General features: G+C 37.7%; 1 protein-coding gene and 1 long non-coding RNA gene across 10 annotated transcripts in view; one reads left to right on the top strand and one right to left on the bottom strand.

The window, feature by feature from the left end:
* The window catches only part of Sipa1l1 (signal induced proliferation associated 1 like 1), a 364,872-nt gene that overhangs the window by 5,301 nt on the left and 342,212 nt on the right, over window positions 1-17,359 (top strand). Inside the window, exon 3 of one of the 8 annotated variants that reach the window (XM_027931515.2) lies at window positions 16,122-16,279. The exons of the other annotated variants lie outside the window; for them this stretch is intronic. The gene's annotated coding sequence lies outside the window, so the exon portion shown is untranslated. The remainder of the gene's footprint in view (window positions 1-16,121; window positions 16,280-17,359) is intronic. 8 annotated transcript variants of the gene reach the window in all.
* Window positions 8,662-13,622, bottom strand: LOC139704674 (uncharacterized). Of its 2 annotated transcripts, XR_011706560.1 has the most exons (3): window positions 13,022-13,622; window positions 10,655-10,722; window positions 8,662-8,876 (listed from the first exon to the last, which is right to left on the bottom strand). It is a non-coding gene; the product is annotated as an uncharacterized lncRNA (long non-coding RNA). The 2 variants fall into 2 exon arrangements; XR_011706559.1 differs by lacking the exon at window positions 10,655-10,722.

The following is a 17,359-nucleotide window of genomic DNA, read 5'->3' as shown; positions in this document are numbered from 1 at the left end:
CATTAACCTTTGGATTTACTTAGACTACAGTGATGGAAAAAGAAACTGAATTGAAGTTTCTATATTATAGAGCCCATAGGCTTATTGTGTTTGTTTTAAAGAACCCCTTATTAGAGTACAGTATACTTGTTTGATCTTTAGAAAAGCCAAGCTCAATTTATTCTAGTTCACTTTTTTCTTCCCTTCTTCAACTCATTTTAATTTGCAAAAAGAAGTAGCTATACCTTCCTTGTTTCTGGAGCCAGGGCAACTTTTAGATTGCCAGGGTTACCAGAGGATCAGGGGTGAGTACAGTCAGGAGCAAGGACATTAAACAGGAATGGGTTGTTGCAGCTTCCTGTTGACTGGTTTGTATGGCACCAGCCTACCTTCCCCCTTGAGTGATCAGAGCCAGGTGAGAAGAAACATCCTTGCCCATTGGGAGACTGCCCTTTAGTAGAGGGGCTTAGACTGACAATCCAACCCTTTATCGCAGTACTTTTTTTTTCTTGGTATAGGAAATAAATTGGCCTCATTGCATTTTTTTTTAGTTGTTTTCTGTGCCAGTTAATTAAAAACAAAACAAAACACACACACTTACATGGTACTTTGTTCTTCAAAAGTAATATGTACATTAATTATTCTTAGATGATACCTCATTTATTCTTTCAGTGAGCTTTTGATGAGCTCTGGAGTGAGTCACAGAAACATGGGAAAGATTGTGTTGGCTTTGGATCTCTCAAACACAGATGATTTGAATGAGGGTCAGAATGACACAGTGTGATTTGATTTGTAATCAGGAATGTAAGAAAAAGCATCCAGGTCGATCTTTTGAGGGTAGGAGAAGCTTCGCCAGTTCCCATCCATTTTTTTCCTATTTTACTCCTGGATGGAGTAAAATAAACTCAGATGCAAAGAGAATGTGAGTATTTTCTTATAGATCTGGAGAGATGATACCAGAATGAGAGGGAAGGATGGAAGAGGCTTCTTCAGTGTAAGTGGCAGTGTGCTGGTGGGTGTGCTACAAAGTCAGGCAAAAACCTTTCTTTCTGCCTCTGAAGGTCTGGGATGAGAATTTCCAGCCTGTAGGTTTCTAATTTGTTACTTGTCATGTTGTACCAAGTTCTCCCTCTAATTAGGATTGTAGTATGCCTAACTTTAAATTGTGGGAAACAGGCAATTACATAATGTTAGATTTCCCTTTCTCCAACTTAGAGGCAGGAGCATGCGCGCTTGTTGAGGAATGCTGGTTTGGGGGGTTAGAGTTGCTGGTTTGCACAACACCAGGGTCATTCAAAGGCAACCTGAGCAGACAGGACGTCCAACCACAGCTGCCATTTGATTATTTTTTCCCCGTCTTTCCCTGGGGCAGCTCCAGGTTAAATGAATTTCCCAGATACAAAAGTGAGTTTTAGTTGTTCCTCTCTCATTCTGCTTTTTTCCATAAAATCTTTTACCAAAGCTATGCACTGGTATAGTCAATGATTGGTTTTGTGGTTCAGTGTCTTTCTTCCTTTCATAATGAGGTTTGGTCTGCTCAGAAGAAAGCTATTGAGAAATAAAAAGCAGAAGGCTGTGTGCTGAATGATCATGTTCCTGTAAATTAGGACTTGACGATTTTTACTTTGGTCCCTATATTATCTTTCTGTAAGTAATTTTGTTTTCATATTCTAAATTATTTGCCGGGATAGGAATTCTAGTTTGATAGACTGTGAATTCCTCCCATTTCTTTTTGTAGTTTCTAGTTCGCAGAGTTGATTGACCTTTTATCAATTTTCTTTTCAGTCCTTGATGCTCTTAAAGAAGCAGCTGATAACTGAACCATGATATCTCATTATCTTCAAGAAGAGTATCTGCTTATTAGGAGGTACCTATAAGAGATAAAACTATAAATTAACAGGATGTTTTAAAATTTTTACCAAATTTGACTTTTATTGCTTGGTTTACCTATATGTACCTAGGAAAAAAATCAGTATTTTCCCATATTCTTGCAAGAAGTAAATGGTTGTGACTCTACGGAACCATACTGCTTGTCTTTCAAAAACTTTGCAAAAACACATACTTCCTCAGTTGTACTTCCTGTTCCTCCACTGAGGACCTCAAAAGATTTTGTGCCATTGTATTTTGCCAGAGTCTGGTTCTTACTAGCTTTTTTTTTTTTTTTTTAGATTTTGGTATTGGGGATTGAGCTCTACCACTGAGCTACAACCCTAGTCCTTTAGTTTATTTTTTATTTTGAGACGTAGTTTACCTAAATTGCCCGGGCTGGCTAGAACGAGTGAAATGCCTGCTTGAATCTGCCAAGTACCTGGGATTACAGGCGCGCACCACTGCACCTGGCAGTAGTTGGAATTTGATGTGCAAAGAAAGTGCTCAGTGTGTATGTATGTAGCAGGCATGGGTGAGGTTTGGCTAATAACTCAGATCATGTCTCTTTTAGGAAGCTTGAATATGGTTCTTAATTCTTTTTTTTTTTTAAATTTTTTTTTTGAGAGAGAGAAGAGAGAGAGAACTTTTTAATATTTATTTTTTAGTTCTCGGTGGACACAACATCTCCATTTTATTCTATGTGGTGCTGAGGATTGAACCCAGTGCCCCGCTCATGCCAGGCAAGCGAGTTACCGCTTGAGCCACATCCCTAGCCCTGGTTCTTAATTCTTGTCTCCTTTCCAATTTGAGAAATGCCTGTAATTCTTTAGAAAGATTCACTGTTATTTTCTTTCATTATTAAAATTAGGATTTTAGTATAGATCTTATATAATAGGAAGCCAGATAGAAAACTTGCACAACAAAATAATATTTCAGTTGGGAAATGATAGATTATGAAGATTAGATAGGATTCATAGGAAGGTAGCTTACTTCAAGAACCTCAGGCTAATAATCAATTTTGGTGGGATTGATTTGGAGTAGTAAGTGAGCCTGCCTGCCTTCTTTCCTTTCTTCCATCCATCCATCCTTCCTTCCATCTTTTCTGTGCTGGGGGCTGAACCTAGGTCTTTGTGCATTCTAGGCAAGTGGGCTGGACTGAGCTATATCCTCAGCCCTTGGAGGCAGTTTTCAAGGTAGTGGTTTAAAATAGTTTACAGTGGTTTGGGCAGAATGTTGTTGGGGAGGCAGAGATGCTAGAGAATCACAGTGAACTCTGGGGCATCACACTAGATAACCAGGTGGATTTTGGAGATGATCAGTAGATGACTCTCTTGTGTTTCACCCCTACCCAGTTATAAACATAGTGGCATTTTTATAATTTTTAGTTCTGTGCTTGACAATCAGGTAAATAAGTAACAGGTTTAATCCAGGAAGTGGCTGACTGGGGATTGTAGAAATTTCATTTTGGATAGGCGAGGAGTCCCCAAACTTCTTTGATTGAAAAAGAGAATTTCAAGAAGAAATCTGGAAATGACTGCCAACAATAAAACAGGCTCCTTAGATTCTTGCAGTGGGGGTACAAAGGTAAATTCAATGTTGGCACTTTTAAAAAATTGTGGTTCAAAATATAAAATTTACCATCTAAACCATTTTTAAGAGTGTTGTTCAGTAATATGAAGTACATTCACACTTGGAAAACTGATCACCAGAGTTTTTTACATCTTGTATATCTGAGACTTGATATACATTAAGATTCCTCATATCTCCTTGCCCCAGACCCTGTCAACCCTGGTTCTACCTTGTTTTTAAATATATTTTTTAAAAATATTGTTTAGTTGTCAATGGATCTTTATTTTATTTATTTATATATAGTTCTGAGAATTGAACCCAGTGCCTCACACATGCTAGGCAAGCACTCTACCACTGAGCCACAAACCCAGCCCTGACTTTTCTACTTTTTATTTCTGTGAATTTGTCTTCTTTAGATGCCTCATATAAGTGGAATCATATAGCATTTGTCTTTTTGTGTCTGGTTTATTTCACTTAGCATAATATCCTTATCATCCATGTTATAGCATGTGTCAAAATCTTTTTTATTTTTAAGGCTTAATTGACACCATTTAATCTAAACTATTTAATCTAAACACTATTTAATTTAAATTAGCACTATTTAATCCCTCTACTAGTTCACAAGGTTTTCATCTTCTTCACATCCTCATGAAACTTTTGTTCTGTTTTTTTTTTTTTTTTGATAGTGGTCTTCTACTGAATATGAGGTGATGTTTCATGTGTTTATATTAGTTATGCCAAACAACTTTTCTTATTTATGCATGTGTCATTTGTATACCATCTTTTGATCTTTTGAGAAATATCTATTCAAGTACTTTGCACTTTTCAAAATTGGGTCATTTGACTTTTTTTTTTAATTGTTGAGTTTTGTTTCTTTGTCTATTTGACATATTAAACCTTAATTTGCATCTATTTTTCCTGTATCATTGGTTGGCTTTTTAAGCTGTTGATTTTTGCTCTTTCTTTTTTTTTTTTTTTGGTACCAGGGATTGAACCCAGGTGTGCTTACCACTGAGCTAAATCCCCAGCCCATTTTATTTTTTATTTTAAGACAGGATCTTGCTAAATTACTGAGGCTGACTTTGAACTCTCTCCTCTTGCCCCAGCATCTGAGTTGCTGAGATTACAGGTGTGTGCCACTGTGCCTGGCTGATTATGTCTTTTAATGCACAAAAGTTTTTTAGTTGATTAGTCCCACTTGTCTATTCTTACTTCTGTTGCCCATGCTTTTGGTGTCATAGCCAAGAAATCATTACCAAGTTCAGTGTCATGAAGCTTTTTCCTTATTTTTTTCCTAGGAGGTTTATAGTTTGAGGACTTACGTTTAGTTCTTAAATACATTTTGAGTTAGTTTTTGTGTAAGACACGGATCCAGCTTTGTTCTTTTTGTTTGACTGTCCTGCTTTCCCACACCTTTTTGTGGAAGAGGCAGTACTTTTCTCATTGAGTGGCATGGGTCTTGGCACCCTTGTCTAACATATTTTGACCATAAATGTGTGGGATTACTTCTGGGCTCTCTAATCTACTCCATTGGTCCATTTGTCTGGGTTTCTGTCAGTACCACATTATTTTGATTTTGAAATCAAGTATTAGTGGCACTTTTAAATTATGCTGTTGATGTTGAGTGATGGAGAAGACACACAAAAGAATTCATTTTTCATTTTTTTGAGGGAATAGACATTTAATAAAGTAAGGTGATTTAAATGTCAAAATATATGTGAGACTATTAGTTTGAAAGCAGTATGGAATAGCTTTGTCTAACATTTCCTGTTTGCAAAGTATTTTCATAGATAATGAGCCAAGTATCTTGGGAAAGCTTCAAAAAGGACCTTGGAGTGATCTTGAAGATTGAATGTGTGGTTTAGTTTGTGTTAACACCCAACACCATCTGTGTAACTTCTATCACAGTAATTTAGGGAGGTCTTTAATGAAAATCTCTAATAGAAATCTCAAAATTTTCAGTTGGATTAGTTCTTATAAGAGCTGCCACTTGAAATGTATTTCCTTGACACAGTCTTGTCATTCCTGTTCCATTCCAGTCATTTCTGATTTCCTGTGTCTGCTTTTTGAATTGTGGTGGGCCACATATGTAGGTAGAATACTCAGCCACAACACTATTTTCTTGATGTGTGAAGAACAGAAAATTAGTCTGGCTGGGTTGTATGGGCTGAATTGATGGAGAGAGCTTGGATTCAGAGCAGCAAATTAAATGACTCCTGTATTAAGTAATTTAAACTGCTTAAGATGTATTTTCTCACCCCTCACCCCCACCCCATGTTGCCAAGCTGGCTTTGAACTCCTGGGCTTAAGGGATCCTCCTGCTTCAGCTTCCTGAGTAGCTGGGACTATAAGCATACACCATCACACCTGGCTTTTTCACCTTAATAAAAGTATGGAGAATATTTTGGTTGGATATATTATTGGAAGGGTCATTTAGTAGAATTTCTGTGGAGGAAAAATTTAGCATCTTTGAATGTATTAACCTGTCATCCAGATAAGTTTAATGGTGAGTAGATGAATTTGTGTTTTCTGAGGCATGAGGGTGGGTCTGTGAAGTGGATCAGTATTCACTTACTCCTTAAGTGTTTATTGAATCATACTACAAGCTGGGGGCTGGGACTACTTCTAGTGAACAAAGGATACCTGATTCCTGTTCTCATGTAGTTGATATTTTTCTAGTGACTTATGTAGTCATTTTCAATATTCTGTTCCTCTCATTCTATTTGATTTTTCTTTTAGTTAAAAGCCACCTATTTTATTTGTAATGCAAAACAATTACAGTTGTTTATTATGAAAATAGTCCTATATTAAATACTCTTTACATAGAGGAAGAAAGAAACACTAGACATTTCTGCTTGCTGGTTTCCAAGGAGATATGTCTCGGCAAAATTTATTTTATCAAGTGCTTTTCTAAGTAAGGAAGCAGGTTTTAATGCATTTTGGTTGATATTTTCTTAAGAACATAAAGGGTTTTTAAATCTTGGCTTCCTATACTCCTATTTCCCACTCCAAGAGAACCTAGAAACTTATTCTGCCTGGTCCTGGATTTTGTTACTTATTGTCAGATCTGGGAATAATCATAACCTTTCTGGATCTTCATTTATTCAATCATTTACTAGTTAATCCTCTTATCAAATCTTCATTGTTCACCTGTGTTTATCAAGTAATCTCTGTAAAAGGGAGGAAGTTGAGAGTTAAATAGTTTCCTTTAAAACCTACTGTTAAAATTCTATGGATTTATTATTGTGATAATGAGATTTAGGGCATTTTATAGATAGTAGAAATGTTTTTGAAAGAACTGAAGAAAGATAAACTTAGAATTTTTTTATGTCTTAAAAACATTTTTGTGAAAAAATTCTGTAATGTGAATCATTTGAGCATTAGTTTCATTCTGATTAGAAAACAATTAACATTTACACTCAGAGTATTTAAGGTTACTTTGGTGCAGCACCAGTATGGGAGCTTTAGAAGTGCTTATCACCCCTTCTAGGTTCTTGGTTCTGAGTCTTTTATAGTTCTGGTCATTTATGCTTGTAGTAGTTTTGAGATATGGGACATCTGTCACTGAATGTGAAGAGTCACACTGAAGATCTGAGTACCAGTGCTTTGCTAATTAACCTGGCATTTGCCCATGCTGCCAGCCAGATATGCTATATTCACCTAGTGTCAGGTTTTATGGCTTCATAATGAGATATTTTTATTAGTTTGAAATCAACATAGTATTGATTATGCATTAAAATATTCAGTTATACAAAGTAAAATGTAAGAGTTTCCTCCCAAGTGGATTGTTGGCTGTTATAAATCTGGTCTCCTTACTGGAAGATTTGATCTAGTTCTGGCTCAGCTACATACTGTTCCCATGATTTTGGCTGTTTTTCTTTCTTTTACTCATGAGCAATATTCATTGGACACCTTTTAGATTGCAGATACTCTTCTCATCTGAGGGATACGTCAACAAAGAACTCAGCAAGATGGGAAGCCACCAGAGAGTTTTGTTTACAAAGTGTTTTGTTGTGAGTTTTTTTTTTTTTAAAGGACAAACTGTTTTTTAGAGAATAGAATGGCAAGGGGCACCAAGATTGAAACAGTGAGATGTTACAGATTTCTGGAAATAATCTAGGTGAGATTTGGTAGTGAAAGACCCACCGATTCCCTGTCCAAGAAAGACGCACGAGGCACTGGCTGCAAATGCAAGAGGTGATTTATTGATACACAGGCGCCTGCGGGTGCCCAGCGAAACCTCAGCCGGAGCTTCGGTGAACTGGCACACCGGGCTTTGGGGTACAGGATTTTTTATAGGGTCAAGGAGCAGGTTTCGCGCGCGCGGTAAGCAACAGGTTTCTTATTGGTTATTTTGAACCCAACATACAGGTTACCTAAAGGGTAAAGTTATTTTTCATTTTATGTTCCTGGAATTACACCATATGACAGTTACATATGAACATTCTGTTTTTTTTTCTATTCCTGCTTATTAGCCCCTGTTTAGTCAGGCATGCCCTGGAATCTATTCTTCTGCTCTTTCCCAACCATCCTGTTTTTCCCTTTTAATCGGTTACACTTAACTGATTTTCTGAAAAATACATCTGACGTCTGTGCAGGTGCGGAAGCAAGCCCTGGTGATTTATTACTGGGCCTAAAGTTATTGGGCTGGGGTCTTTCATTCCCCCCTTTTTCTTTATCATGGATAGAATCTTATATCCATTGTTCTGCTTGCTCAGGTTCTTGGATTAAGCTTGTGTGTGACCCTGTTTGTTGTTTAAGCAACTGGTACTGTTGAGTTAGAACCATAGTTTGGATTATAGAAAGTCTCTCTCTCATGAATTGCACCAATCTATTGAGTATGCAGGGTCCAAACGTTAGGATTATTAGCAGAATAACTAAAGGTCCCGCTATGGTGGATAGCAAAGTAGTTAACCATGGGGATTTGTTAAACCAGTGTTCAAACCATCCTTGTTGAGCCTCAAATTTTTTTTTTTTTTTTTTTTTTTTTTGGCCAGCCTTTCAGTGACCTTTTTCATAGTTTCCCGGACTACCCCTGTATGGTCAGCGTAAAAACAACATTGTTTCTTTAAAACCACACAGAGACCACCTTTTCTAAGGAATAACAGATCTAATCCCCTTCTATTTTGTAGTACGACTTCTGCGAGGGAAGAGAGAGATTTCTCTAAGACAGTGATAGACTTGGTCACTTGATATTAGACCCCCGATTTATCTAACTACACTGACTACCTAACTTTAAATCTGGCTTCATTTTTTTTTTTTTTTTTAATTTGGGAACTCCTTACTGCTGTGAGGAAGGGGGACGAAGAGAATCTTTCTGGCTTCTTCAGGCTGAAAAGGGACGGCGTGGGGCAAGCAGTTTGGAGTCCCCCTTAAAAATATCGGGTCTATCGAGTGGTCCATGATGAAAGTCTAATTGAGAAGTAATAGGCTGGAGGGCCATTTGAGTGATGGGTGGTCTATAAGAGAAACAAGAACTTATTAGTACTGGAACCATATTGATGCAGTAATAAATGCCACAGCACAGAAATATGCCAATGAGTATAATGGCCAAGACAAAGATTAACAATGTTTTTTATCAGGCAGTACCAGGAACTAGGAGCTAGGATATTATTTCCACGAAAAAGTTGCTGAGAACATGGCTTCCATCTGAGCAGGTAAATCTTTAAGGATATTTGTCACATTGTCAGAAATGTCAGGGATGTCAACACAACAACTAACATGTAGGGTTACAGATGTCTTTTTCTTTAAGATATAGTTTAATAATTTAATGCCATCTGATCCTGCAAAATCCTTTTATTAGTATAACCTCTGTGTCTAATAGAGAAATTTTTAATTTTGCTACTTAGGGCTGGATAACCATATTAGCAAACATCAAGCCTACCTGCGTTGGCTAGAAATAAAGGCCTTAGACTAAAACTATTCTAGCAGTCCCTTTGACAGTTATCAGGCATTTCTGTCTAAGAATCTCTTTTGTAGCCTCCAGTCTACTTATTTATGGAAGTTATATTTAACTATTATTATCATTTAAGATGTCCAGGAACAGCTGTGCTTTGGCTTTGACTGTCTTTGCTAAGTGTTTAAGATGAAGCAAGTCAAACTGACTTTTGTTTCTACCTATTGTTTACAGTCAGCTGAGTTTCCCTGGGAGTCCTCGGGAACTTCATAGCAGCTTTTCAGTTCTGCTAGTGCCATTTGCGCTAGGATGGGTCCAGGCCTTGCTTGACCATATGGCTTCCCTCAGAAGCATCAGGGATGTCTCCCTTTTCTAATGACCCTCCTCTTTACAGCAAATGCACCGATTGGCTTTCTGTCCTCCACCGGTCTCATTAATCTCCCTGCTCAGGAGGTTATGTGGCCTAGAGTTGCTGAGCCCTTTGGAGAAGTCCCCTATTCCCTGATTCAGACTGACTCAGAGGGCAAGAGCCGAATATTGGTTTTCTTGGCCCTTTTAATTTAACTAATTTTAAAAACTTGATCTTAAACATCCAGCAAATAAGTTAACAGCCTTATATTAAGAGCACTGGGCTTTAATGTCTATCTCTCTATCCTGTAGGTGATAACTCCTTATCTTATGTTGACCCAGGTTGTGTTCTTAAAGCAATACCTCTTTAAAACATTAACAGGCAATCCTTAAACCATCTATAAGCAAACTACAAAACAAAACTAACTAGGGTAAAAACATATTTAGCTTATATAATAGCTACCTTGAATTTTGGCAGGGTTATACATCATAATTTCCTGTTTGAGATCCTAGTAATCTTGGCAAAAACCTACTTTTGGACACAACTTTAACTGTACTGAAATCTGGCTTACTTTTTTCATAGCCACTTTCACATGTAGTGAGATGGGACAGAGCCTTATTTCAAGTAAGGCAGGGCTCTTTATAAATCTCAAGTACTATAGTTCTGAAGCTGATCATTTTACAAAGTTTACATAAATTGTTGTTCAAGTTTACATGAACATTAGCTAACACAACATAATATCACACCTAAAACATGAATTAAAGGCTGAAAGCTTTTAACCTCTTGTAGAAAAGTAGTAATGTACTTTTGTGTTTTGCAATAAAACCTTCACATAGATTAGGCTCTTATTAACTTAAAAATACATGAATTGTATCTCAGAGTAGAAAGTAACATGGAACCGTACATATCTTATTGATAACAAGTTCAGTTATAGAACACAAATGATATAATTGAATCTCCAACATGTTTTTTTTTTTTAAGCCTAAAATTACCATACAACTTTAGAACACCAGCTTGATATAATGTTCTTTTGAAGCTTCTACCTTACAGACTTGTATACCTGGAAGATATGAACACATTAATAACACCATAATTACATAAACCTCCTTTTGTTCACATTTTGAAACAATACTTGTAAACTTTTAAATTTAAGCAGAGTTAACATTTTATTAGGGCCTTTTTGAACACCTAGAGAAACTTATAAGCTTAATTTTGAGGACATCTTTACTTTTATCTGTTTACCCAATCTAAATTGAACCGTTTGAATCACGTGAATTAAAGATATTTGGATCTATTTTTAATTTTTTTTTTTTTTATGAGCGCTCCTCATCTGTCAATTGTTATATCACTGTAGGATATATGGACATACACACATACAGACATACCGACATACAACACATAACAAGAGTGTGCACACATAACAATAATAAAGGCCTCGTAGCTTTTTGCAGATGAAATCTCCATTGCAATGTTTTTTTGTTTTTTTTTTAAAAAAACTTTACTGATCAGAAAATCATTAACCTAGGTCTGCAGGATCAGAATCACGAGCTCAAAAAAAAATACAGAATCTAAGAAAAAAAACAAGAATCCTAAAAAAAAGATGACTGGCCAGTAGTTAGTAAATACCATACAATTTACTTCTTGGTTTGGTCTAGTTTGAGTTCAGGTAAAAAGACACTTTTACCTTTTTTTTTTCCTTGGGCCTGAGCTCCAAGCTGCTTCTGTTTGCATATCAGTTTAAGCCCTGACCAAGGTCTGGAAGGAGCAGGGAAAAAAACTGCTATTTTGAGCAGACACTTTAGGCCTAAGACATTTTAACCTTAAGTTATATTTCCAGGTTTAGATGTTGAAAATTATGATACAAATTTAAGAAGCAATTTCCAAAATTTAAAATTTTATATCTTTTTACACTAGAAAAACTTGTTCACATAGAACTGGAAATAGGATCTCTACCATCAGAAGAAATTTCTTTAGTACCTCTAAGCCACTTTGCTTGTTTTGAAGTTTCTAAAGTAGCATTGAGTTACATTAAATTTGCCCACACACTACCATATATATCTGAAATTAAGCTTTGAAAATTTTTAAGACTATTACTATTTAATTATTTAATGTCATTTTTATGAGCCAGACCAACGTTTTAATTTCTTTTCAGGCTACCCAGTTCAAAATTGAAACTCTTTAAATTTTTTTTTTTATCCCAAGTATTTAAGTTTTCTAGCATGAACTATCTGAAATCAAATTAAACAATTGCTTAAACCCAACTTTTAACTGCAAGATAGTGCAATGCTTTAGAAACCCATTCAGATACCAGATTGTTACAATAAAAATTATTATTATTATTTTTTTTTAGACACACATTTAACCTAGATTATCCCTAAGAAACAATCAGACAACCAGATAAGAAAATATCTCTCCAGGTTTTGAACTTTCATTTAATTATGACTCCCATCAATGGCACCATAGACTTTCCCATGAGTGGACCAGATGTTTTCACGTAGGGGCAACTATAGGTGTAAAATCAAGGGTCCCAGTGTGACTGGCTTTACTGCATTCAGTGTCCCTTCTTTTTAAGTAAACAGAGGTGGCCTAATCCTTAAGATGTAGATAAGGACCCAGGGAACTCCCCAGAGCTAAATGGCTCTGGCAGCTGCTGGGAGTCCCTTAATCCTATCTTTCACCCATAGGATCAGTTCCTCCAGTTTGGTTTGACCTTAGGCATTAGGCATTTTTTTTTTTTTTTTCTAACTTTTTAGTAGCCAGCTCCCAAAAAGTCCATCCTCTGCTTGCAGTTGTTTCGAGTGCTAGGCTTCCCCAAGAGAGCAGAGTGGGGACTCCTTAAAAGTCCCCTTGAGAGTGTTAAAATTTGTGACTGAAAATTTGGTTCCCATCTCTAAAGCCAATTAACACTAATTTAATAATGAGGACAGGGCTTTGAGAAAAGTCAAAGCGAGATGTTAAAGTTGTTATAGATTGTCCCATGTTAGTCTTAGATGGAGTGAGAAAGTGCAAAGGCAAGAAGACAGACACAAATATCAGACTGGACACAAAGAACGCTGCGCGGCTCGAGCACAAACCGAACGTACCTGACGGATTAGGGAGAGGAGGGATACCGTCACCTCCGTCACCCATGAGTACAGTGTACTCTACAGAACATTGGAGGCCCCCCAAGATGGGCCTCCCTGAGCCCCTGGGACGTCTCCCAGGGTGGCAGGGGAGAAGTCCGAGTTCGTCAACTCCTTCTCAAGCTGCCCAGAATACAGAGCGATTACGCGTAATCGTACAGACGCTGCGCATGAACAGATAACAAGATAACAACCAGACAGAGAGAGACACAAAATGACACGAACTGGCCAGCTTACCTCCCAGTGGTTATCGGGTGTTCCTCGGGCAGGGATCCGGACGGGGTTACAGGAGTTCTCCTGGCTGGCTCGCCAAATGAAAGACCCACCGATTCCCTGTCCAAGAAAGACGCACGAGGCACTGGCTGCAAACGCAAGAGGTGATTTATTGATACACAGGCGCCTGCGGGTGCCCAGCGAAACCTCAGCCGGAGCTTCGGTGAACTGGCACACCGGGCTTTGGGGTACAGGATTTTTTATAGGGTCAAGGAGCAGGTTTCGCGCGCGCGGTAAGCAACAGGTTTCTTATTGGTTATTTTGAACCCAACATACAGGTTACCTAAAGGGTAAAGTTATTTTTCATTTTATGTTCCTGGAATTACACCATATGACAGTTACATATGAACATTCTGTTTTTTTTTTCTATTCCTGCTTATTAGCCCCTGTTTAGTCAGGCATGCCCTGGAATCTATTCTTCTGCTCTTTCCCAACCATCCTGTTTTTCCCTTTTAATCGGTTACACTTAACTGATTTTCTGAAAAATACATCTGACGTCTGTGCAGGTGCGGAAGCAAGCCCTGGTGATTTATTACTGGGCCTAAAGTTATTGGGCTGGGGTCTTTCAGTAGCAGTGGTGGAGATGATGAAAGTGGCTGGATTCTGGACATATCTCAAGTGGGCTAGCAAGATTTGCGGATGGGTCAGGTGATGTGGAGCAAGAGAAAATGCAGTAGGGAAGACACCAAGGTTTTTGGCCTGGGTAACTGGAATAATAGAGGTGCCATTTATTGCAATGGAGATGACTGGAGGAGCAGGTTTGGGCGGGGAACTAAGGCCTGATTTGTATAAGTTGGGCATGAGATGCAAGTTGCAGAAGTGAAGCAGGTATCTGGGCAGGTCTGGCAGTCTTCATGAACTTTCATTTTTTCGTCTGTGAAATGGGGGAAGTATCTACCCCTCTCAGAATTCTCGAAATCCAATGAGAGAAAAGAAAAAAAAGTAAAAAATTTAAAGCTGAGTGCTATAGTGGTGACATGATTTCAGGAAGAAGACTGATTACCATTTTATGTACTTTATGATCTCTTTTTTTTTAGAATTTCAATATTTATTTTTCAGTTTTTGGCGGATACAACATCTTTGTTTGTATGTGGTGCTGAGGATCGAACCTGGGCAGCACGCATGCCAGGCGAGCATGCTACCACTTGAGCCACATCCCCAGCCCACTTTATGATCTCTTGAACCATATAACTCGTAGGCCAGAATGTGTTGGAAAAGGTTAGTGTTTGCTCTCCAAAGACTGGTTTCTCTCCTAATGGGTAGAAAAACACTCTGATCCATCCTGCAGTTGTTGGACAGCTTCTGGGAGAATGTGGTATTTTGGTTCCCATCAGGCTGTCAGAGGCTTCATTTTGTGTAGAGCCACTGTGTGGGAGTGTGGCCCCAGACTTGCACCTTCATAAGCATAGCTTTTTGGTTAAAGTAATTTCATTTAGGTGGAGGGATATCATAATAGGGAAATTGTTATTTATTATTTCATTTAAATTGTTTATTATTTTAGGTTTTCTGTAACTTAGATCAGTTAACAGTTTATGGTCTAAGAGGTTAAATTTATTAGGGAGACTACTCTCCATGTTTCTTAATCCAGAATACCTATTTATGTGCTCCTAGGTATTTTGGTCACTTAAAATATTTTATAGGCAGAGGAAATATGTAAAACGTTGACTTATAGGATTGAGTATAGATGTTAAAAGCATCAGTCTTATTTTGATGAGTAATATTTTGAATTTACCAAATCTTTCCTCAGAGGTAGTACTAAAGACTTGTATCCTAGAAATGTGGTGTTTGCTTATAATCTATTATGTCCCAATAGCTAGCTGTTCCCTTTCCTTTCTCTTTAAACTAGAGGTTGTTGTTGATTATTGGTTCTTTAAATTCATAAGCAAAAAAAAAAATTCATAAGCAGTTTTGTACAGAAACACTAGTATTCTTCATTGCCCCCCTAGTTTGATCATCAGGCACCGAGATTCCAGTGGGTGTCACTGTGTAAAGGTGCCTTTGAGGGCCTGACCCTCATAGTGAAGTGAATCTAACTGTTGATGAGCAGTTGTTGGAGTACTAAGTATTCTGGGTGTTCTGTGCATAGAAAAATAGTAATGGCTTTAACAATGAAGGAAGATATAAGGGGAGCAGGAATTGTTTTTCAGTGAATACCATGAAGGCAGGAATTATTTTGGGTATCTGAAAAGCATGAGTACCTCTCTTCATATAGGGTTTTTGTCAGATCCTCAAATTTATCAAATGGGTTTGCCCATTTGCCAAGTAATTAAGTTCTGTGATCTTTTGCTTTTCATGGAATTGGCTTACTGTATGTCATTTTATTTCAGCTTCTAAGAAACTGAACTGTAGGTGTGCAGTATAATATTACTTGACATAGTTACTGAGAAGGCCTCAGACCTTTTCCTTTCTTTTTAAAGTACATATTAGAAGATTTAGGTCAATTGTAATAAATAGTTTTAAAAGGATTTGTATGTTTAAATCTCTGTCTTTTGCATGTTTACTTTTTTTCCCCTTGTAAGGAGCTGACAGACTTAGTCTTCCTGAAATGTTTTAGGTTTTCCAAGTCATCTGATGGTTTATTATTTGAACTTGAATGTGATACTCATTTTTCCTGGGCAGATGCTCTCTAAATGGCTGAAGTCACAGTGTCTAGGTGCTCCTGAAGTTTTTTTAAAATAACTTTATTGAGTTATAATTCACTTAACATACAGTTCTACCATTTGAAGTGTGCAAGTGAATAGTTTTTATTATATTCACAAAGTTGTGCAACCATTTCCATAGCAATTTTAGAACTTTTTCATCCCTCCCCAGAATAAATTCCAAACCCATTTGCAATCAATGCCCATTTCTCTCCAACCTTACCCCCTTCTCTTTGCCCACCTGTTCTAGGCCACCACTAACCTACTTTCTGTCTTTACAGATTTGCCTATTCTGGGTGTTTCATATAAATGGAATCGTACAATATGTGATATTTTATGACTGGCTTCTTTCACCTAGCTCTGTCAAAGCATGTATTATTTCTTGCCAAGCATTTTAACTTTGGTATTAATATTACAAATTTCAGATTTAAAACCAGATATTCCCTGTCTGCTGACATAGAAACTACAACCTGTGCTGGGGCCAAAGAGAATAGCAGAACCACTGGTTATTGTGTATGTGGAGCAGGAAGTGAACTTTAAAGTTTTCCTAAACAAAACAAGACCTACTGAAGCTGATGCACAGGTACGCTCAGAGTGGGTGATTGCACAGTCATCCTGTCTCTCCTGGTCTGATGCTGTCTTGCTTCTTCCTTGAATTTTCCAGGTACCTCTTGAAGTCATCTCTGAATTTTCCCTTTCTTTTATCCGTGATCTCTTCTGTGGCTTAGACTTGCCCTTTTTCCTGTTGATTCCCATTTTCAGCTTTTCCTCTTAGTTTAACTGCCACCATCTTAGATTAGAACCTTAGTCTTTATACCTAGCAGTCTCCTTTCTGACCGCCTGGACTCCTGCCATGTTGTCTGATTGTACATGTGCACTACAGTGACTCCAGTGCCACATCAGACTCACACTCCTCTGCTTGCTTTTATGATTTTTTTTCTCCTTTCATGTTTATCAGATTTCTTTGGCCTCTTCAGGACTGTCTCTGCCTCCGTATGCTGGGCTTCTGCTTTCTTCCCTTACCAACTATTCTGATTTCTTTGGACTGCTGTTTATTTTCAGTTGCAGTTCTAGATAATTAAAAAAGTATGTGAAATCTACCAAATCCTCCCTTGGTTATCCCTTCCCTGAAACTCATGCTCCTTATCAGTGTCTTACCTCCCTGTCCCTTTGATGCCATAGCAGCCCCTGAACTCTTGTTTTATCTGTATCTTTCTCATCCTTCAAGACCCACCTCCCTCATCGAGGTCTGCCTGGTTATTATAACTTACCCTCATTTCTCCCTTCTCTGAAATTTGGTTGTACTCTGTTATATACTTTAAGAACCTTGTGCTTAATAGTTAATGTATAGTTCAGCAAGGATGTCTAGCCTGAAGAAGACTCAGAAGAGTTGTTATTCTGTGCCAGAGTCTATCATGTAAGGGGAGGAGAGATTTGTCTTCTTAGTCCCCACAGGGCAGGACACATGAGCAGATTAAATACAGATGTTTGAATGAATATCTGAAAGGACTTTTCTAGTACAGCTCTTGTAGGTATGGTAAGCTGTGTCTCTAGGTGTTAGAGGTGCTCATATGTCTGTCTGGGTCATTCCTGGACAGGATCTTGTAATGTTCATCCACACAGTTCAAGGAGGCTCAGTTAGTTTAGTGGTTCTCACGGAGTA

The sequence above is a fragment of the Marmota flaviventris genome, chromosome 2 (genome assembly GCF_047511675.1).
Source record: "Marmota flaviventris isolate mMarFla1 chromosome 2, mMarFla1.hap1, whole genome shotgun sequence".
Taxonomy (NCBI): Eukaryota; Metazoa; Chordata; class Mammalia; order Rodentia; family Sciuridae; genus Marmota; species Marmota flaviventris.
This window is presented reverse-complemented; position numbering and strand designations above follow the sequence as displayed.